The sequence below is a fragment of the Pinus tabuliformis genome, chromosome 3_1 (assembly GCF_031772625.1).
Source record: "Pinus tabuliformis cultivar Carrire ecotype Pingquan chromosome 3_1, CPIR1, whole genome shotgun sequence".
Taxonomy (NCBI): Eukaryota; Viridiplantae; Streptophyta; class Pinopsida; order Pinales; family Pinaceae; genus Pinus; species Pinus tabuliformis.
The window spans coordinates 718,967,484-718,991,686 of record NC_142301.1 but is presented as its reverse complement, the minus strand read 5'-3'; the positions used below and the strand labels follow the sequence as shown (position 1 = coordinate 718,991,686).

The window sequence follows — 24,203 nt, the reverse complement described above, 5'->3', positions numbered from 1 at the left end:
ACTTCTTTTCACTAAGCTCCATCATCTTGTTGCATTTTCAACACTCCATATCAACAAGATATGGATTATCTGCCGCCCCTACCCTACAACTCTGGAATGTTTTTCATGCAACACATTTGCCCGGTCCACTTGCTCCAACAACACTTGGAACAAAAAACACTCCCAACTGACCACTCTGTTGGGCTAGGAACATACTCTGATGCTGAAGCTCTACCTTCTACTGACAAGTGCTCCCTCTCTGACATTTGCGCTACTGCAACATCTCCATGCATCTCGCACCATTGCACACCCCTCTGTGCCACCTAGCACTGTGCAAAACACTTGTGCCTCTCGCATTGCTATAGCCTGCTAGCTAAGCCCTGTCTTGGGATTCCCAGCACTGTCGCTCTCTCTGCCACTCCATCCACATCTGTCTCTACCCAATCAATTAGTTCCTGCTACTCCACATTGGGGCTCGCGTAGCAAGGTCTCATCCAAGAGGTTGGGTACCTCAAGGATCCTGCCCCTCCTCCTTGGGACGATCAATCCACATCACCCCACCTCCTACCTCGAGGTATGGCTGCATGTGATCCCTCAGCCCACCTGGCTCGAAGTTTCCCCCTACTTGAGGTCTCTGCATGAGTATATGTCTCTGCTCGATCTCCTCTCAGCTTCCCTTGTTGTGGCTGCTCCACAACCTCCTGAAGCTGCTGCACCAATTGTGGCTCCTCCACAATCGCCTGAGACTTCTTTTGGCACTGCATGTTGAGAGGTAATATACGCTCTCTCTCAACCACCAAGTCTCCATTAGTTTCCTTCCTGCTCAAGGCTTTGCATGCATCTTGAACCTCAAGAGCATACAGGTTCTTGACTCGAACCCCTATCTTCCGGGTTTCTCCAGTTGTATTACTACACAAGAAAGCCTTTCCCTCGCTGAAGACAACATCATATCCCTTGTCTGCTAACATCGCCACAGAGATAAGATTCTTCTTAGATGCTAGAACATGCATCACTTCCTTCAATACGAAGGGTTTACTAGACTCCTTCTCAAAGTAAATGGTACCGATACCGGTCGCACTGTATCTACCATCATCACCCATCTCGATGTGCACTCCAAGATCTTTCACTACAACAAAACCAGCGATTTGCGCAAGATTTTAGTACAATTTTTTTGTAATTGTGATGAGCAACCTGGCGCTAAATCTGGCTCTATTGTACAATTTTTAAAGCGTCCTTTTTTGCACCTGATTTTGCATCCTTTTTCACGCTAGATTTTGCATGATTTTTTACACCAAACTATGCATCATCTTTTGCGTCAAATTTTGAACCAATATTTGCATCTTATTTTATGACAGGTTTTGCTTCTAGTTTTGTGTCATTTTTTGCATCTATTTTTCATTCTCTTTTGCTTACTATTTTGTGTCATTCTTTGCTTCCATTTTTGCGCCATCATTCGCATCAAGTTTACACTATATTTTGAATCCAATTTAACGTCTTTTTATGCATCCATTTTGTGTCAGTTTTTGCATCTAGTCTTACGCTAGATTTTGTATCTAGGCTTACACTAGTTTTTGCTTCTATTTTTGCACCAGCTTTGGTGCCTATCTTTGCACCATCTGTTGAATTTGATTTAGCACCAAATTTTGCATCCATTTTTGTGCCCATTTTTGCTTCTTTTTTTGGACCATTTTTTACATCCACATTTACGTTTGATTTATCTCCATTTTTCCCATCTCATTTTGCACCATATTTTGCATCATTTGTTTCATCCAATTTTTCATCATTTTTAACACCATCTCTTGCATCTAATTTTACATCATTTTGAGCATCCAAATTTGCATTTATATTTGCATCTTATGTTGAGTCATGTGTTGTGTCCACCTTTGCATCTTATTTTGTGTCTAATGGTACATTCAATTTAGAGCCATTTTTTACGTCTACTTTTGTATTTGTTTTTGCACCAAGTTTTGCATCCAATTTTAAGCTATTTTATGCCCCTTTTTGCACCATTTTTTGTGTCTACTTGTGTCCAATGTTGCACCATTATTTACACCCACTTTTTCATCCAATTTTGCATTTTTTTGGTGTGTAGTTTTACATCGTTTTCACCATCCAAATTTGCATCTTTTTTTGCCTCATTTTGTGTCCACATTTGCATATAATTTTTTGTCTGAGTTTGAGCCTAAATTTGCATTTGATTAGGAATCATTTTTTACATCGAATGTGGCATCCTTGGTTTCACCTTTTTTCAGCCCCATTTTGCATCTTGTTTTATGTCTTTTCTTACATCTTTTTCTTTCCTTTTTTGCGCCCAAGTTTGCATCCCAAATTTACACCATTATTTGCATCATCATTTGGCATATTAATTTGTAACGTTTTTTGCTTCTTTTTAATGCTCAACTTTGCATCTTATTTTACATCTAGTTGTTGTCTTTTTTTGCATCTAATTTGGTGCCCATTTATGTGTCCTTGTTTTTGCCCAATTTGATATCCTTTTGTATGCCATGTTTTGTTCCCTTCTTTGTGTCAACTATTGCACAATTTTTCACTTCTAATTTAAAACACTTTGTATGTCAATTGTTTGCATTTTGTATTAATTCCTAGTTTAACATCCAATTTTACTTTCAATTTTGCATCCATGGTTACATCCGCATTTGACTTCTTATATAGAGTATATTTTTCTTCACATTTATCACCCCCTTTATAGATTCATACTGAAATATATGATAGTTTCTAAATATCATTAAAGAAGATATCACAATTCAAAATCATTTGTAAAGAAATTTAAGAGAAATTGACAACATCCATCCAAAAAAATAACAATGTGTCATTAACAATTTTCAAAACATGTATACTAGCTATTGTCCCAAAAGGTACAAAGAGAGGCCGATAGGATTATTAAATTGGAATTGTTGAACTTTTATAGAAGAGTTAATTGGTTTGTGGAAAACCTTGTTTTCTTGCACTGGATCATTGTGCAATTACTTTTTTTTAGATGTTTTGTTTATATCTATATTACAAAGAACACATTGAATGTCTTATTTCATTTTAGAGTAAGTTAATTACCCAAAATCAAGAAACCTCTATAGATAGCCAAGCATATACGAAGCTTGCTAGTGACCAAGGCAATAACCACCATGACTATCCCCTACCAATATATTTCATTGAAAACCATAATTGTATATTGCATTTAGAAAGTCAAAACATAACATTAGAAAACATGTTGATATATTGCCATTAAAAAGTTAATTCCATTAGAAACCATGATATTATTATTATATTTTATAAAGAATAATATACATATATAGAATGATACTACATTGAAAACCATAATCGTATATTGCGATTAGAAAGTCAAAATATAATATTCGAAACCATGCTAAATATGACATTACAAACCTTAAATGTCAAAGGGAGAACTTAGAAGTTGGAAATTAAATGACCACAGCCATTCCGAAGACCATGTCTATAGAGACGTTAAAAAACCATGGTCAATGCCAAATTAGGAGGCCGGAAGGCAAAAACAAAAATAAGAAAATACCAAATCGTTGCTAACATTACATGTAGCAAGAATAAAAGAAGCACTTCTTCCCCATAGACGCCTTACAAAACGATGCGTGATACTATAATTTAAATGTGCAGATTAGTTCGGCTTCGCTTCCTCTCAAACAACTTGAAATTCGAGATTTTGCCTAAAATAAGACATTCAAATCCAAAATTTGAAAAATGTTCTATCAGTTTAGTTCAAATACGATAAGAAGACTAAATATGGAACACTCATCCCATAAAAGTATCCAAACTGGAATTCATCAGAAACAAAGCATATTATAAATAGAGACTTTAGGATATAAGTATTTTTAATAAGGCTTTCTGACAAAGTTATCCAAGGGAATTGCTTCCTTGCAATAGTTGCAATCATGAAATTGTAATTCCAAAGGGAAATGTGATATGATAAAAGATCATGAGTAACATTTTTTAAATTGTTGTCTAGCCTTTAGTGACTTTGAAGTATAAATCTCAAGATGAAGGTTGGAAATCAAAAAAATAATATTTTGAATAAAATACTTGGTCTGTGTCCATGAGAGCATGGTTTACCATGTATAAAGCCTCAAATAGGAAATGCAGTCAGCGCTTATATATTAAATGGGCAAGTGGCCTGTAATGCCTTTTGGGAGGAACCTCATTATGGTTAAAGTGGCTTTAAACATGGTCAATTTGGAGACAATTTCAAGCAAATAAATGTGAACAGGGAATCTCCGTTATAGCTTAAACAATGTTTTATAGCATTACTAACGTGTTATTAATAATAATTATAAATACGTTCATACAAGTGAATGTGAACATGCAATCTGTACTATAGCTTAATGAGTATAAATACAATAGATGATACATACTGACAAGCTAGGCATAATGTTTTTCGATTGTGTTTCTCTATGATTACCCATGCAATGATTATAATAAATTAAGACTGAGATTTGTATACCCAACAACATGCTATGCTTAAAACTTGCATCATTTTTGGCATACATAACAAAAAAATCCAATGTTTACTCAAACTCAATGTTACAATAAACATCTTAATGTTCTTGGTCTTTAGAACTATTACAAGAACAGTGCGATACCTTTTGATTGTGAAGAAGAATGAATACAAACACTCAAATTGTACAGAACAGGCAAAAAAACAAGGACGCATTCTCTGGTACAATGTCCTAAAGAGTAAAAAGGAAAATGTCAATACCAGGTAGATGAGATGCTATTTGAACTTGAATTTTAGACGAAAACACCCCAGCTGGCTTTGCCCTCGAGGAAAAATAATTTTCAAGCAATAATCTTCAATTTGTCAAGAATTCTCGCAATCGTAGATAGAAAAGCAATACTAAGAGCTAGTTCTGACGAGTTGCTCCAACCATGTAGCCACATCTGACATGGTTGGTCTTTCGTTTGGGTCTTGCCTCACAGAAAGCTATGCAATATCAGCCATTCTGAGCAAAGGTTACACATTTCGTGGTAAATCCACACTACGGTCTAGGATGACTGCTGCCTTTCCCTGGCTGATCACAGGTGCTGCCCATTTGACAATATTGGGTGGATCAAAATCTGTATCATGTGCTTTTCTCCCACTCAGAATCTCTAACAAAACCACACCAAAGTTGTATACGTCGCTCTTCTCTGTAAAATTCTGAGACTTGTAGTAATCTGGATCAACATAGACAGCATCCCCTTTCTGGATAGGGGAAGGAAGACCTCTTTCTCCAGATCTAGTTAACCCAAAATCTGCAACCTTGGCTCCCCATTCTCCATCCAAAAGAATATTGGAGGCCTTAATATCTTTATGGATGATCGGAGGCGATGCATCTTTGTGAATGTACTCAATGTCTCGTGCTACTTGCATGGAGATTCTCAACCTCAATGTCCAACTGAGGGGAGAGAGATCTCCATGCAAATGATCGTGAAGAATTCCATGAGGCATGAATTCATACACAAGAAACCTTTCCCCCATCTCCTCACAACAGCCCAACAAATTAACCAAGTTCCCGTGGCAGAGTTTGCATATAATTTCAAGCTCTGTTTCAAAATCTGTACTGTTGCTATGGATTCTTCGAGCTGCATTAGCTCTTTCAACAGCAGCCTATCTTCCATCTAGAAGAACAACTTTATAGACAAATCCATAGCTTCCTCGACCCAATTCGTTGAACTCTTTGAACCCATTTGTAGCATCTCGAAGCTCTGCAAGACGGAAGGCTTGCATCCGTATTAAGTCATTTGCAGTAGGCCAAGAAGTGGTAATTCCAGACGAGGGCGTTTGGACATTAAGATTTGGCTGATTTTCAGTATCTGGTTGCCCCATGTAAAAGGCACATTCACTTTGCCCCCCTTTTCTCCTTATTATCAAACAGAGAACAAAGCCTCCAATGAAAGCTAAAACAAACCCACAGGAAATTGACACCCCTAGAATAGTAACAAGATCCATATGCCGCTCCTTTTGCTTTGTAATACTTATTTGCTGTTGCTCAGTTAAACTAGATGGAGAGACTGCAGAGACAGGTCCATGAAACCCATCTCCACAAGCTTCTTGACAAGAACTATTTCGACATAGAGAGCATGCCGTGCAGACATGATCAACGTTCTCAGAACAAAGATCTAAGAGAAAAAATCCATTTGGGCAATTCTCCACACAAGGGGAACAGATCTGCTCTTCTTTCTGAAGGCACAAACTCATCAAATCAGGCAATCCCATACCGCTAGCATTGAAGAAAAACTCCCCACTATGACAAGGCTCCCTGCTGCACAATCCTGGGCTGAAAAGCTGCAAAGGAGGATTATAACCCGATCCATTTCCCCAACAATCCACGATCAAGTTATCTTCCCTAATGCCACAAGTCACGATATTTGTGGAAGCTATGCCCAGAAACCCGACATCTTTTGGAACTGAAGACTGATTGAAACTTCCCCAGAATTCCACGCAATGATTATCTTGGCGGATACAACAAGAATGTTTTGAGCCTCCTGCGAGGGCTATAAACTGATTTTTCTCTGGTGGGCGTCCCTGGTTCATGGAATTATCCCCCCAACATTTGACTTCTGAAGTTGTTTTCACAATTCCACAGACATGATTTCCTCCAGATAAAAGGTTTTGAAATTTGTGGGGGGGACGGGCAGTGATATTGAACTATGGAGATGGCGATCCCCAATAGAATGCCATTCCGTCCTGGTCTAATCCATAGGTGAGATCATCCCCTGCAATAATGGATTGCAGGGCGATATTGGGATGCGGCCAGAGTGATCAGTATAAGGATCGTTGTTTTGTTGTATTTTTCATAGACCAACAATCCATCATACCGGGATATTGATCCAAATGACTACGGATTCCACAAGCATGGTTTTGCCCAGATTCAATATTTGAATAACGCCTGTTTTGGTTACTTGGGGGCACAAGATTAGTACCTGTTTCGTTGTTCATCCAATAAAATGGTCTGAAAGTGTTAGCCTGCAGTCCACAAAGGAATCCACCTCCACGGGAGAGTGCAGCCAGAGATGGGCTTGAAGAAGCATCGGTAGCTGGTGAAGTGCTGTTTCTCCCCCAGCATGTTATATGCTGCTTCCCACTTGCATCAATGGTACAAAACACGTTCTCGTCTCCGAAGGATGCTTCTATGGGAGACATGGCTCCATTTCCACACACACCGTCAATGCAAATGAGCAGAAAACAGATCAATACTGGTCCATAGATACTGCTACATGACCACCCACATGACTGAAATTGCCCTGATAGGCCGAGTGATCGCTCAAAAAGAATGGGAAACAACAGTAAAAATATGTTGCCATGCTAAGAGATGCTAAAAGATGCTAAGAGGGCAACTCAATCGATATTTGGAAAAAGCAATCACACTTCAAAATCAACGGTGGAAAGTGTCTCCTCTGATCCAACTGAGCAGGGTAAAAGTGTTTTATATTGATAATGTGTTTTGGCAGTGTTTCAACAGGAAAAAGCTATAAAAATATCTTACAGGGTATGTAATTCATGTTTAAATAAGGACAATTTTTATGTCCCATTTTGAAATGATTCATTGTTATTTGGTTGTAATAGTCATTTAATTACCATGTTTAGAACTCATAATCTAAATTGGTGTTTTGAATATTCTTATAGGTATACTCATTACTTGATGCAATTAATGTCATTAAAATGTATGTTAGTTAATATGGTTTGTTGGTTGGAAATAACAAGCTCGGTTAGTTATATAAGAGTTACTATGGTTAGTTTCATCTATTAGTTGAAAATGGTTAGAAATGATATGAAGTTATCACTGAGACAAAATGAAAATAATTTATGTGTGTATAAATTGTCACATATTGTGAATATAGACAAATATATCTTAACACACAAATATAACTTGTTAAGTTGAATTTATGGAATTAATTAACACAAATATATTAAACTACACTACAATAAAAATTCGAATTATTAAGGATATTTGGATGGGTAATGAAGGTGATTCAAATTGTCTACTGAGTTTATTCATTTTTGTGATCAATAATAACTTTCCCACACGCAGGTAATATTTTCCCCATATAGGGAATCCCTAATGGCATAGGATCCTTATCATTGTATTGTTGTCATCGTTATCATCATTTAATCATCATTCTCATTGCCATTGTCATCGTCATCATATTCACCATCGCCACCACTATCATAGGTCATTTTTGATGACGATTATCATCATATCTTCCTTGGTTTCTAATATATATATGTATATGATGATGATGAGAAAAAAAAAATCATTGGTCATAAAAGGTTACCATACTAGACTATCTTTAAAGGTAGATCAAATTATTTTTTTGCACACTTCCAAAACATATGGTTTCTATTCCAAGGTAGATCTTGAACACATTGATGAAGGCAACTTTGTCTTGGATGTATCATCCAAGCATTCTGTATATTTACAAGTTCACTTGTCATTTTCATTGTTTTTTAAAATGTTAAATATTTTCACGCATGATATACTGAATAGTTAATGGACACTACAAATAGTTTCCACAGTTGATATTATTCTACTTATATGCTCTTTGTAACTGAACAAAATTATTAATTTTGTCTTGAAAATTAGACTTGTAGCACAAAGAAAATGGTTGGGAATTATTTAATGACTATATCAATTCACAACTACTAACAATTGTTTTTGCTTTGTCCTTAAGTTTTGCAACCCAATTTGACTTAAATTTGCTTAACAGTGAAAAACCATTTGTCAATACTCCAAGTTTTACAAAATTCCTATAAAAAACTATATCTACTTGGTAATCTAAAAAATATCAACAAATTCACAATCTCATATATTAGTCAGAAGAGGCCATCGTCAAAGTGAATCAAATACCAAGAATGATCTATGTCTGCTAAAACCTATAATTGCATTGTTTCCCTAATAGCAACTAAAAACTTCTATACGCAGTTGTTGAACTTTTGCAACCAATTATAAACCTTCAACAAGAAGTAGTTTTCTAACGAGAATTATTGCCATATCTTCCTTGGTTTTACGAGGAAAAAGAAATAAAATTTCATTTGTTATCAAAGGTAAACCGAATTCATTATTTGCATACTTCCAAACCTAGGGTTTCGTATCCAAAGTAGATCCTAACCACATCAATGAAACAAACTTTGTTTTTATGTATCATCCAAACATTATGTACAATTACAGACTCACCTCTAATCCATTGTTTATAAAAATGTTGAATATTTTCATACATGATATATTGAACAGTTGGACAATGAAAATAGTTGTCATCGCTATTCTTCCATTTATATGCTTTTTGCAACTTATTTGAAAGAGCAATTTTGTCCCAACAATTAGACTTGTAGCATAAAGAACATGGTTAATACATATGATTAGACGAAAAACTAATTACTACCAAAATTCAACCAAAAAAAATATTACTGCATAAAAATAGAATTAAAAACAAAGAATATAAAAACAAAAATTTCCCAAATTAAAAATAAATAAATCATAAACTTTTTTTTACCAAAATTTAGTGATTTTTTTGGTGCTAATACTAACATCACCATTACAACAAGATATTTTTCTAGTGCTAACACTACCATTACAACAAGATATAAGAGGGATATAATGCAAAAAGTTTAATAATAATATGTATGTAGAAGATGGTCTTCAAACTGGTGAATTCATGATAATCAATGGGACTACAGTCAAAATAATTGGATGTTATTTACTTTTTTACATAGATTGTCAAAATAATTGCATAAATCGGTTTTTTTCACCAAAATTTAACAAAAACTTTGCTAGTGCTAACATTAGAACCACCATTACAACAAGATATCTTTCTAGTGTTGACAACACCATTATAGTAAGATACCTCAAGAGAGACAGAAAATCTAAAAAGTATGATAGTAATACGTATCGAGAAGATGGTATTGAAACTAGTAATTGTTCACGAATCCATAAGATTGTAAGGTCATTCTCATTATCATAATCATTGTCATCATCATCACATCCTTGTCATTGTTATTGCCATCATTACATTATCATCATAATCACCATTCATGCCATCATCATCATGATTATGGACATTCTTTGCAATTGTTCATAATTGTAGATGTTGTAAGAAATATCATAAACCCAAAAAATGTGATCAGTGCTAGAAAAGGGTTGTTTAGGACACATTGATATACGTAAGATAAATAACAACTCTATTTTTGAGAGATGATCGATGATCATCATCATCACCACCATTATCATCGTCATTTTCATTTTTATCATCCCCATCATCATCATTAATGTAATTTCTATCGACATTGTTGTAATCATCATCATCATTCATGCCATTATAGTTTTTGATGATGACCTAGATGAAAATGATGATGATGACACCAAAGATAATGCTTATGATTATGACAATGACAACATCTAAAATTGGGAAGATTCGCCAACATCATTAGCATCGTCACCATCATAATCATTGCCATCATCATCATTGTCATTGTAACCACTATCGTCTTTATCATCATAATCACAATTCATGTCATCGCCATCATCTTCATTTTCATCATTATCAATATTATTGACATTGTCATCAATTGTTCATAATTGTCAATGCCATAAGGAATATCATCAATGCAGAAAATATGATGAGTGTTGGAAAAGGGATGCAAAAGCGAAAATAGAAATGGGGCAACAATAGAAGTAAAATTGGATGAAAAGTGGATACAACATAAGTAGATGCCAACAACATGAAAAACCTGACACAAAAGTGGATGCAAAAGTAGATGCAGTTGTCAATGCAAACTTGGATGCAAACATGAAGGCAAAAGTGGAAGCAAACATGGGTCCAATGGTAGGTGTAAAACTTGGCACAAATTGTGGTGAAACAAATGTGGATGCAACAACGGACACAAAAGCAGATGCAAAAATGGATGAAACAAAAGTGGATGCAAACGTGGAAGCAAATGTGGTTGCAATGGTAGGTGCAAGATATGGTGCAACAAAAGTGGATGTAACAATAGACAAAAAATATGCAAAATAAGATGCAAAAATGGATGTAAAAGTGGAAGAAAACATTGATGCAACAGGCAAAACAAAATTGGATGCAAAAAATGGATATAATGTAAGTAGATGCAAAAGTAGATACAAAACGAGATGCAAAACCCAATGCATAAACCTGACACAAAAGTGGATGCAAAAATAGATGCAATATTTGATGCAAAAGAGGATGTGAACATGGATGCAAAATTGGAAGCAAACGTGGATACAACAGTGAGTGCAAAACATGCTGCAAATTGTGGCATAACAAAAGTGGATGTAATGATAGATGCAAAAAAAGAATCAAAGTATGATGCAAATCAAGATGTAAAAAGGGATGCAAAAAGTGAAATTTAAAATGGGTGCAACAGTGGATGCAATAGAAGTCGATGCAAAAGTAGATGCAAAATGAGACACAAAAACCGATACAAATCCTGGTCCAAAATTGGATACAAAAAGGGATGCAAAAATAGATGTAGTAGTTGATGAAAACCTAGACGCAAATGAGGATGCAAACGTGGATGCAAAATTATAATCAAAAGTGGGTGCAAAAGGAGGTGCCAAACTAGGCGCTAATTGTGGCACAAAAATATTAGATGCAATAGTGGGTACAATAATAGATGCAAAAGAGGATGTAAATATGGATGCCAAACAAGATGGAAAAGTGGATGCAACAAAAGTAGATGCAAAATTATATTCCAAACTAGACACAAAACTCGATGTAAAACTTGGCGCAAAAGGGATGCACAAATGGATGAAAAAATGGATGCAAAAAATGATTTAAAAAAGGATGCAAAAAAGGATGCAAAAGTCGATGCAAAAGTTGATGCAAGTGTAGGTGCAAAAAGTGGATGCAAATGAGGATGCAAAAGTATGTCAAACAAAATTAGGTGCCAAACTTGATGCAAAACCTGGAACAAAACCTGGTCTAAAAATAAAATTTGGTGCAAAACGTGGTGCAAAACCTATTGCAATACCTGGTGCTAAACTTGGTGTAAGATTTGGTGCAAAACTTGATGCAAATTTTGTGTCACGTTTTGTGCCATATTTGATAAATGGATGCAAATAGCACCAAAAATGGGCTCTAGATGCAAAAAGAGAAGTAGAAAGGGACGCTAATCGCTGGTTTTGTTGTAGTGTTTCTCATCCAGATAAGAAAACAAATCTCGATCTCCTGTCATGTGAAAAGATGCACCACTGTCCAAGAACCATGCCAATCCCATCATACTTGATACCAAGCATACCATCAATGAAAAATCCAGCTCAAACTGCGAGGCTAAGGCCTCTCCCGCTGCAGATCCAGCAGCTTGCTTATTTTGCTTCTTCTGCGGACAATTTGTAGCATAATGTCCGTGTTGGTGACAGTGAAAGCACTTCACCTTGGACATGCCCTGCTTCTTGCCTTTCGCACTGGAATGAGAAGCTTCCTTGTTCTTCCCCTTCTTTGCTTTCGTAGCCAAAGCGCAATTTTCTTCATCAAATGCTTTTGATGAAGATCCATCCCTAGTATTTCGCTTGATCTCCTCTTGCACAAGATCCAACCAAAGTCTCTCCCATCTTGGAAATTTCTCCCAACCATTGATAGAGTCCTGATAGGAATTCCAACTCTTCGGAAGACCAAGGAGAGCCAAGCTCACTAAGTCCTCATCATCGACAGTCACCCCCACACTTCCCAGCTCATCCCGGCATTGGGTGAACTTCGTGAGATACTTGGGCATACTGTCTCCATTCTCACACTTAATGTTTCTGAGTTTGTCCTTGAGCGCCAACTTCCTATGCTCGCTCTTGCTTTGGAATAATTCTGTCAACGCTTTCCACATCAAGTATGGAGAAGCCTTTCCATGCAGGCTGGATACAATGTGATCCTTCACGCCCTCCAACAGAATCCTTTGACACTTTGTTGTCTTCTTTTGTCAAGCATCAACGTGAGCAGCATCAGTAGGCTTTGGGACATCATTATCTATGAACTCCTTCAACCCATTGTCATCTAACACCGCCTCCATCCTATCTTTCCATGTAATATAATTCGAGCTGCCTTCCAAGGCATACTCCAATCACAATCCATTGAAAGACATTTCAACTTCAACACCAAGAACACACTGCTGCAAATTCGAATTCCACAAGCTCAAAAATCAACCATTTCTGATCTAAAATTCGTGAGAAAAAAGTATTTCTCATACAGAGATTAACTGTATGGGCATTCACCGGATATCTCACCTTCTAAAAGAAGTATGAATCCAGAGGCTACTTGGCCCGATTACAGACTCTGCATGAAGAAATACAATGTAATCACTTTCTGAATAATTGATCTGATGATCAACTCTGCTCTGATACCATGTAGAAATTTTGAATAATATAACACTTATTCACAGATATTATCCTGATTATACACTATTTGCAGAATGCATGCATAATACATAACCTCCTCTACGTTGATCATCAATTTGCAGTATTCAGAAACAATCACATGCGCACATTGAAGCATCAATCACACATATCAACACAGTATATCACGGGGAAAGCATACAGCTGAAGACCCCCAAATATTTGTATATTATATTTATTGAGAACATGTAACAATACATAGTACAATACTCCTCGCAGGTACTCAGTACTATCTCCACCTGTTACACACAAACTAGCTGAGATCTTAATCAATCACAGGTTCAAATCTCCTCTGCTGCTTGCCTGCCTCCACTGCGCAATCCTGCATGAGAATAATGATGAATGGAATGACCAAACTCGTACTTCCCTTGGCTGAGCCACGCAACCCTCATTGGCAAGACTCAATCCATTGATTGTGCAAATCTCATGCACAACTATAGTCACAAGTGACAGCTGTCTTGCCCTTTCACTCACCTCTAACACCCGTCTCCACTGAACTGTCCATGCACTGAGTTAACTGATGTATTCTTTAGTTGCTTTACGAGTTAGTAATTAGTGAACTAATTAAGAATTAATTCACATCACTCATCACTAGTGTATTCTGCAGTTACACTAAATACAACTAGTTCAACTAAGTCAAACTGAACACAACTCCATCAACTCCTCAATCAACTCCACCAAACTCAATCACTTGAGTTCTAACTGAAGTCCATCACACAATAGCTCAAAGACCCATAGGAAAAGCGTATTTCCATCTGGCAGTTGCATGTGCCACATCTATAGCTCGAATTGAAGTGCTCCAAGAGGATAAGATAATGTTTATAGTCCAAATATTATTAAGAGCTAATAATATTCGACTGCTCTATTTTTAACCTAGCAATCTAAAAATAGACTCCGCCCATATGTATAAAAATATAAGTCCATCTATTTTTACCAACATGACCAATCATCCATAAATAGCATCCTGCAACTCACAGACCATGATCGATATGTCTAAAAATAGACATAGTCTAAAAATAGACTTTGCACCAAAAATAGCCTGCGGACCCACTTAGTGAAGGTGACTTCTTTTCACTAAGCTCCATCATCTTGTTGCATTTTCAATACTCCCTCTCAACAAGATATGGATTATCTGCAACCCCTATTCTGCAACTCTGGAATGTTCTACATGCAACACATTTGCCCGGTCCACCTGCTCCAACAACACTTGGAACAAAAAACACTCCCAACTGACCACTCTGTTGGGCTAGGAACATACTCTGATGCTGAAGCTCTACCTGCTACTGACAAGTGCTCCCTCTCTGACATCTGCACTACTGCAACATCTCCATGCATCTCGCATCATTGCACACCTCTCTCTGCCACCTAGCACTGTGCAAAACACTTGTGCCTCTCGCATTGCTGCAGCCTGCTAGCTATGTGCTGTCTTGGGATTCCCAGCACTATCGCTCTCTCTGTCGCTCCATCCACATCTGTCTCTACCCAATCAGTCAGTTCCTGCTACTCCACATCGGGGCTCCCGTAGCAAGGTCTCATCCAAGAGGTTGGGTACCTCAAGGATCCTGTCCCTCCTCCTTGGGACGATCAATCCACATCACCCCACCTCCTACCTCGAGGTATGGCTGCATGTGATCCCTCAGCCCACCTGGCTTGAATTTTCCCCTTACTGGAGGTCTCTACATGAGTAGATGTCCCTACTCGATCTCCTCTCAGCTTCCATTGTTGTGGCTGCTCCACAACCTCCTGAAGCTGCTGCACCAATCGTGGCTCCTCCACAATCATCTGAGACTTCTTCTGGCACTGCATGTTGAGAGGTAATATACGCTCCCTCTCAACCACCAAGTCTATATTAGTTGCCTCACTGCTCAAGGCTTTGCATGCATCTTGAACCTCAAGAGCATACAGGTTCTTGACTCGAACCCCTATCTTCCGGGTTTCTCCAGTTGTCTTACTGTGCAGGAAAGACTTTCCCTCGCTGAAGACAACATCGTATCCCTTGTCTTCTAACATCGCCATAGAGATAAGATTCTTCCTCAATCCTGGAACATTCATCACTTCCTTCAATAGGAAGAGTTTACCAGACTCTCTCTCAAAGGAAATGGTACCGATACCGGTCGCACTGTATCTACCATCATCACCCATCTCGATGTGCACTCCAAGATCTTTCTCATCCAGATCAAAAAACAAATCTCGATCTCTTGTCATGTGAAAAGATGCACCACTGTCCAAGAACCATACCAATCCCATCAGACTTGATACCAAGCATGCGATCAGCAAAAAATCCAGCTCAAACTACGAGGCTAAGGCCTCTCCCACTGCAGATCCAACAGCTTACTTATTTTTCTTCTTCTGCGGACAATTTGTGGCATAATGTCCGTGTTGGTGACAGTGAAAGCACTTCACCTTGGACATGTCCTGCTTCTTGCCTTTCGCACCGAAATGAGAAGCTTCCTTGTTTTTCCCCTTCTTTGCTTTGGCAGCCAAAGCGCAATTTTCTTCATCAGATGCCTTTGATGAAGATCTGTCCCTGGTATTTCGCCTGATCTCCTCTTGGACAAGATCCGACCAAAGTCTCTCCCATCCTGGAAATTTCTCCCGACCATTGACAGAGTCCTGATAGGAATGCCAACTCTTCGGAAGACCAAGGAGAGCCAAGCTCACCAAGTCCTCATCATCGACAGTCACCCCCACACTTCCCAGCTCATCCCGACATTAGGTGAACTTCGTGAGATACTTGGGCATACTGTCTCCATTCTCACACTTAATGTTTCTAAGTTTATCCTTGAGCGCCAACTTCCTCTGGTCGCTCTTGCTTTGGAATAATTCTGTCAACGCTTTCCACATCAAGTATGGAGAAGCATTTCCATGCAGGCTGGATACAATGTGATCCTTCACGCCCTCCAACAGAATCCTTCGACACTTTGTTGTCTTCTTTTGCCAAGCATCAACGTGAGCAGCATCAGTAAGCTTTGGGACATCATTATCTATGAACTCCTTCAACCCATTGTCATCTAACACCACCTCCATCCTATCTTTCCATGTAATATAATTCGAGCTGCCTTCAAGGGAATACTCCAATCGTAATCCATTGAAAGACATTTCAACTTCGACACCAAGAACACACTGCTGCAAATTCGAATTCCACTAGCTCAAAACTCAACCGCTTCTGATCTAAAATTCGTGAGAACAAAGTATTTCTCGTACAGAGATTGACTGTATGGGCATTCACCATATATCTCACCTTCTAAAAGAAGGATGAATCCAGAGGCTACCTGGCCCGATTACAGACTCTGCCTGAAGAAATAAAATGTAATCGCTTTCTGAATAATAGATCTGATGATCAACTCTGCTCTAATACCATGTAGAAATTTTGAATAATATAACACTTATTCACAGAGATTATCCTGATTATACACTATTTGCGGAATGCATGCATAATACATAACCTCCTCTACGTTGATCATCAATTTGCAGTATTCAGAAACAATTGCATGCGCACATTGAAGCATCAATCACACATATCAACACAGTATATCACGGGGAAAGCATACAACTGAAAACCCCAAACTATCTGTATATTATATTGATTGAGAACATGTAACAATACATAGTACAATACTTCTCGCAAGTACTCAGTACTATCTCCACCTGTTACACACAAACTAGCTCAGATCTGAATCAATCACAGGTTCAAATCTCCTCTGCTGCTTGCCTGCCTCCACTGCGCAATCCTGCATGAGAATAATGATGAATGGAATGACCAAACTCGTATTTCCCTTGGCTGAACCATGCAATCCTCATTGGTAATACTCAATCTATTGATTGTGCAAATCTCATGCACAACTATAGTCACAACTGACAGCTGTCTTGCCCTTTCACTCACCTCTAACACCTGTCTCCACTGAACTGTCCATGCACTGGGTTAACTGATGTATTCTTTAGTTGATTTATGAGTTAATAATTAGTGAATTAATTAACAATTAATTCACATCACTCATCACTAGTGTATTCTACAGTTAGATTAAATACAACTAGTTCAACTAAGTCAAACTGAACACAACTCCATCAACTCCACCAAACTCAATCACTTGAGCTCTAACTGAAGTCCATCATGCAATAGCTCAACTAACCCATAGGAAAAGCATATTTCCTTCTGGCATTTGCATGTGCCACATGTGTAGCTCGAACTGAAGTGCTCCAAGAGCATAAGATAATGTTTATAGTCCAAATATTATTAAGAGCTAATAATATTCGACTGTTCTATTTTTAACCTAGCAGTCTAAAAATAGACTCCGCCCATATGTCTAAAAATAGAAGTCCATCTATTTTTACCAACATGACCAATCATCCATAAATAGCATCCTGCAACTCATAGACCATGATCCATATGTCTAAAAATAGACATAGTCTAAAAATAGACTTTTCACCAAAAATAGCATGCGGACCCACTTAGTGAAGGAGACTTATTTTCACTAAGCTCCATCATCTTGTTGCATTTCCAACAGAAATAATATTCAATGATTGTATAATTTGGGCCTTGTGCTTCATGACCATAATTTTACCTTGTCTTGAAACTTGGGAGTGATCAAATGCCTACTTGATACCTAGTTGATTTTCAATGTGTCTTTGTTTTGGATTATATAGAAACATATTGCAAAATACAATTATTCATGAATTTATCAAGTCGTAGCATTGGACCTTTGACTTCACCTTAGCCATGCAATTTATTAGAAAGTATGTTGGGAAAGAATAAGTTCACTTACACAATATTTAATTCGATTATATTTTATTTCAATTTTCTTTCATTACCTTGGAATAATTATCTTTCTATGCATTTTTTTTTCTTTAACTAGAATAATTTCATGTTTCTGTACATGCTTGATTCTTAATCATTAAACAAATTTTATTTCTCTAAAGTGATTAGTAGTTTAACTAAGATGGCAGAATCACCTTGTTTGTCACAATTACCCTAGTTTATAGTTGCACAGGCTACATTTCTAGTGTGAGGTTCTTGAGTTCCCACTCTTCATTTGAGAGTGCATGCCTAAAGTTGGAGCTATATTTTTTCCCCTCAAGGGAAACCACTTTTGGACCATACTCTTAGGGGTACATTGATTCTATTGGGATTACATCTTCTACTCAAATCTAATGATTCATGTTTGTTCTTATATTTCTCCCATTAGACATATGACCAACTTTTCTGATATTGTCCATGATTTCTATCATATAACTTTACCATGGTATATCAAATCCCATGCATTACATATCGAACAAAATTTGAACTTGCAAATGGTACATCATTCATAATCCTTTTAGTTGATCTACTACAATTTTATGTGTGGATTCTTTGCTTAGATATGTTTTGTTGGTTTCTAAACTTGTCATGTAATGTAATAAAGGTTTGGTTTGATATAATGACTCTTCCACAAGTTAATAATATTATTATCATGTCTCGTACAACATCGGGGTGTACTTTTTTTTATATAAATTTTTTCATTACTAATATCAAATCATACAATCTATTATAGATTTGGTTATGTATTGTACCACATATTAGAATCGTATTGAAAATTTTCTCATTTTCCCCTTTCGTTATCATCCCATTCATTAAAAATGTTGTCCTCACTTATGTCTGGCTTTTAAATTGGCATACAACAAGGTTTAACAAATAAATATCAAGAAAGAAGGTAAAAGCCAAAATTAGCCAAAAAAAAATTATATATATTTGTGAGAAAGTATGTAATTTTACAAATGAAAAAATAATTAAGTTGCCTCGTTAAAAATGCCCAACCTCAAGTTACTATGCTAAAAATGAATATCTAAATAAAAGGACTAAAAAAAATCATGCAAAAAATGCAAAATGTATAATAGAATGGTATTGAGATGGCAAGCTTACATTAAATCTCCCTCTCAAATGCTTATAACTACAAACAAATGAGGGTTCCTGCATCGAAAAGGCTGGATGAACTAGTACAAGGCCTTATATAATTAATATTAACTTTGAGGATCAAAATAAAAGGTGTCCTTTACGTTTTTCCTTTAATTAATCGCCACCTCTACCTATTACTAACTAATTTACATACTAAGTATTTCATGTCCTAGGAATTGACACATCTAATAGGAATGAGGTTGTGCCTCTAAGGTAAAGTTATGTAATTTATATAATTAAACTATGTTAAGATATTTTTAAAATATAATTACTTGATGACTCATTTTGAGCTGGATATATAGTTATAATTAGGATCCATCCTTGGGATCTAAGTATCTACATGGGGATTTATGTACCTTGAAATGATTATATTAACCAATATTGCAATATTCTTCATCGGATTGATGTATGTAAGCACAATGAATGATGATGCCACATCATCATAAATGTGTTCACATTAAGAATATTATACATACCATAATACAGAGTAGGTATGAACCACCTGGAGGAATATTTTCATCTCGGGGTGGCTAGAGGTCATTATTAGATAATTTTGCCACATTTTGAGTGAGATGGATTCCAAGGGAAATTATATTTTAACAAAGTTCCTTTATTTGCATGAGATTAACACCACACCATAGATGTACAATGGACACATGATTACCAAATTTATAATAGAAAATTGAGAAAAAGTTAACAAGATTATGATGTTATTGAAATTGTTGTACAAAAACTATCATGTGTTTGACCACACGTGTGGAATTAGTTAATCAATTTGTCCTTATCAAAGGAGTGCCTTAATCTGAGGATTTTTCCATGTTTTTTACTTGGAAACATGGTTTTACACTCATTTTTTAATCCTTGCACACAGTGTGAACTCATGGTTCCATAGTAGCTCACAGGTTTCGATATGTTGAGGAGGAATCCATGGATACGAGGAGGGCGCCTCCCTCATATATTTAATGGTTTAAATGGAATGGGAGACTCTCTCTTTCTTTTTATGTTGTCTATTTTATTATTTATTCTCTTGATTATAATGTTTTATACTAGTACTAGTAGAGTAGTGTGTATGAAATATGTACTGAAGAAAGCATTATTGTAAGGCCAATAATGAAAAGAGAGTATGATAAATATCTATTTTGTTTCTTTGTGATTTTATGAAGCTAGATATTCATATTCAATTTTAATTCCTTAGGGTTTTCAATTCCTACCTTATATGTATATTATAATTAGTCATGTTTGCAATAATTATGCTATATCTATAATTAGTTTACCCTCTCCATGAATTTTGTATAGTCTAGGTTTCCTTAGGTTATGCTTCCCAATTATTCTCAATGAAAATTTGTGGGGACTTACACATTAAATTAGACGACACATTTTGTAGGAATTAAATAAGAATCCATATCCAACGGTGAACTTAACTTATCTATATTATTTTCTTTCCATCTCAATTCTATTGTCCTCTCGGCCCTTTTTTTTTATTTAAGGGTTGCATGACCAATATTTAGATTTATTTATTTAAGGGTTGCATGACCACCCTTTTTTTTTATTTAAGGGTTGCATGACCAATATTTAGATTTATTTATTTAAGGGTTGCATGACCAATATTTAGATTTAGATTATTTAAGGGTTGCATGACCAATATTTAAATTTAGAATTTAGATTATTTAAGGGTTGCATGACCAATATTTAGATTTATTTATTTAAGGGATGCATGACCAATATTTAGATTTAGATTGTTGTATTCAATTCTTAGAGCTCACCTTAATTATATAATTAGTATTTGAATTATTTTATGCTAGTTTTTTCTTAAGGGTAATATTCATTGATGATTAAAAAAGGGTTGCATAACCAATATTTAGATTTAGATTGTTGTATTCAATTCTTAGAGCTCACCTTAATTACATAATTAGTATTTGAATTATTTTATGTTAGCTTTTCCTTAAGGGTAATATTCATTCATGATTATCATGGACTAGCTACAAAACATGTAGCTAAAGTTGTAACTAGCTAATGAATTCTTATATCTTGATTTAATTTCATCATCTTATGAAAAAATCTAGAACATTTCTCTATTGTTGATGTAATTTTCATGTCCCTTTGTTAACCACCTATTGACATGACATTAAATAATGATAATTTTGAATTAATTTTGATTATAAATTTATGCTTAAAAATATATACTTAGATATCAGCATTCATGGAATTTTTGAAATACTAAATTAAGATAGAAAAACAACTTCACTCATTACTGGTGCAGCACATGAAACACTTCACATGCATAAGGAAACGACCTAATCACTTCAACACTTTCTTATCTTACCAATGTTGGATTATTAACCTTACCCATGCTGGATTATTAACTGTTCTTCTTCTTTTATCTATCAAGGTTTAAATTGGTGGTACAATTATAATTTAATGCTAAAAGGATGATTTTGGTTCACCCTACCATTGGCCTTGTCATGTCTTAATTATTAGTGGTAAAGTGAACACCTTGAATTATTTGTTTACTGTCTTAATTATTAGTGGTAAAGTGAACACCTTGAATTATTTGAATTATTTGTTTACTGTCATAATTTTGATGTACACCTTGTTGTCATAAGAATAATTTCTAATAAGAATAATTTCTAATAGCACGGAGTTAAAAAAGACCAGACTTAATAATTATCACTTAATAATTATCACTTAATACTACATTTAATTAAGCACTCAAGTTCACGGCATGGCATGATGATGGACATTCATAAGGGCAATGGTTTTATGATAATGCACTCATGAATTTCAACTTATATCTTGCTACCCTAAATGTCTGAGCTTCCTAAAACTAAGATAAATATGTGGAAATTTGATCTCGAAAATAATTTCTTCACTTAACACTAAACACTGTGGAATGGGATTGCATCTCGGTAAGTTTCATTTCATGATCTATAACTCGTAATTATTACTCGTAATTAAATCTTGCAAATGACATTTTGGATTTCATTTCATATGGATATATGGAAACATATTTTTCTAAAAAAGAAAATCATTATTTTCGAGAGCATATCGTTTCACCATCTTATTTGGCCTAGGCTATACCCATGATATTTTTCCTATTATTCATAAGATATTCCATCTATTTCCTTAAATATCCTTAACATTTCCCAAGGGAAGAGGCTATACCCATGACATTTTTTGTATTCTTCATAAGATATTCCATCTATTTCTTATCTTATTTCCTTAACATTTTCTATCGGGAAATTATTGCGAGCATTAGTTTATAAATATTAAATGCTGTTTTATATTCTTGGAAATAGTTTATAAATATTAAACGTTATTTTATAATCTTGGAACATGACTCTAGAACCAGAATAGAGACAGATGGCGTAGAAAGAAGAGGCTATACCCATGATATTTTTCCTATTCTTCATAAGATATTCCATCTATTTCTTATCTTATTTCCTTAACATTTTCTATCGGGAAACTATTGGGAGCATTAGTTTATAAATATTAAATGCTATTTTATAATCTTGGAACATGACTCTAGAACTAGAACAGAGACAGATGGCGTAGAATGACTATAGAACCAAAACAGAGATAGATGGCATAGAACAGAGATAGATGGCGTAGAACAGGGACCGATAATTGCTTATAATAGAGACAGATGGCGTTGTGCATGTGAGATCGTGTCTGTTGCAATGCCATTTATGGTTCATTGATTTGACACCTGTCTGCTCTTCGACAGTGTTCTTGAATTTCTTCACCCGAGATTGCTTTGACGACCACTAAGGGCGGATACTGAACGGCGAGTGAAAGAAGCTCTTCTCGTTTCTTCAGGCTCATCAATCATTATCTATGAGATTCTGAGAAAGTGATGGATCAATCCAGATTGCGTTATCACTGATAATTTGAAAAAGAAAATCAATATAGAACTGAGAGAGAGAAACGTGTTTGCTTGCTATTATGTGCGATGCATTATTCCACAGACAGAACCTGTTAGGATGTTGTCAAGAAGAAACTACTATAGGGGCTGGCTGTTGTTAGGAATAGAAAGAAACCCAAAGAAGAATAAGAACTAGGATTTCTAAGAACAATAAAAAGCAAGGAAATACTCTATTAAACCAGAGCTTGAGGCAAGGAAATACTCACCTGCTGCTTCACCACAACAACAACGTGAACAACATGCCCTCATTCATAGATCAATTTTCAAAAGCGACCATCCCTGAGCTCAACTCCTCCACCCGCCGTTGGTTAATTGGGGCCGCCTATGGCCAATTCATGTAAGGGATTAAGGTAAAGGCCCGCTAGACTTCGAGACTGGAACAACATGTATTCCTAGACACCTACTCATGCAACCCTTGCCTTTGATACTGCCCATGCTCTGCTGCCCTCTACCTTAGCATCCTCTGCTTCCTTTTCTGCGGGTGGTTCCAAATTTGGATCGATACCCAGCACCCGTTTCAGAAGCATAAGTAGTAGGAACAGACAATAACGAAACACCATTGCTTGGAACATATAGTGTCGCAGCTACTGTTAATAGATGGCTATTTGGTATACTAGCTCGTAAATAAACTGGTCTTGCTTCTGATGTTGGTGGATATGCAATTGGATCTGCTATTGACGGGTCAAAAACTACTGTTACTAATGCTGAATTTTGAAACTCTCATTACCTTTATCACGATGGATTAAAATCCGTAGATGCTGAAGTTTGAAACTCTCGTTACCCTCAGGCTTTGAGTAAATAAGTAGCGTAGAAGGTCCAGAGGCGTGCACAGCTGCTGGTTGAATTAGTCACTCCTCTTTCTTAGTTGATAGTAGAGGTATAGTTGCTAGGGAATGCAACAACTGATGGCAGAATACAGCAACTGATGATGGCAGAGGTGTAGTTGATGATGGCAGAGGTA

At 36.2% G+C, this 24,203-nt stretch overlaps 1 pseudogene; it reads right to left on the bottom strand.

Annotated features, from left to right (window-relative positions):
• Positions 1 to 4,836: 4,836 nt before the first annotated feature.
• LOC149189296 (serine/threonine-protein kinase-like protein CCR1) lies at positions 4,837 to 23,802 on the bottom strand (annotated as a pseudogene).
• Between the last annotated feature and the right edge of the window lie 401 nt (positions 23,803 to 24,203).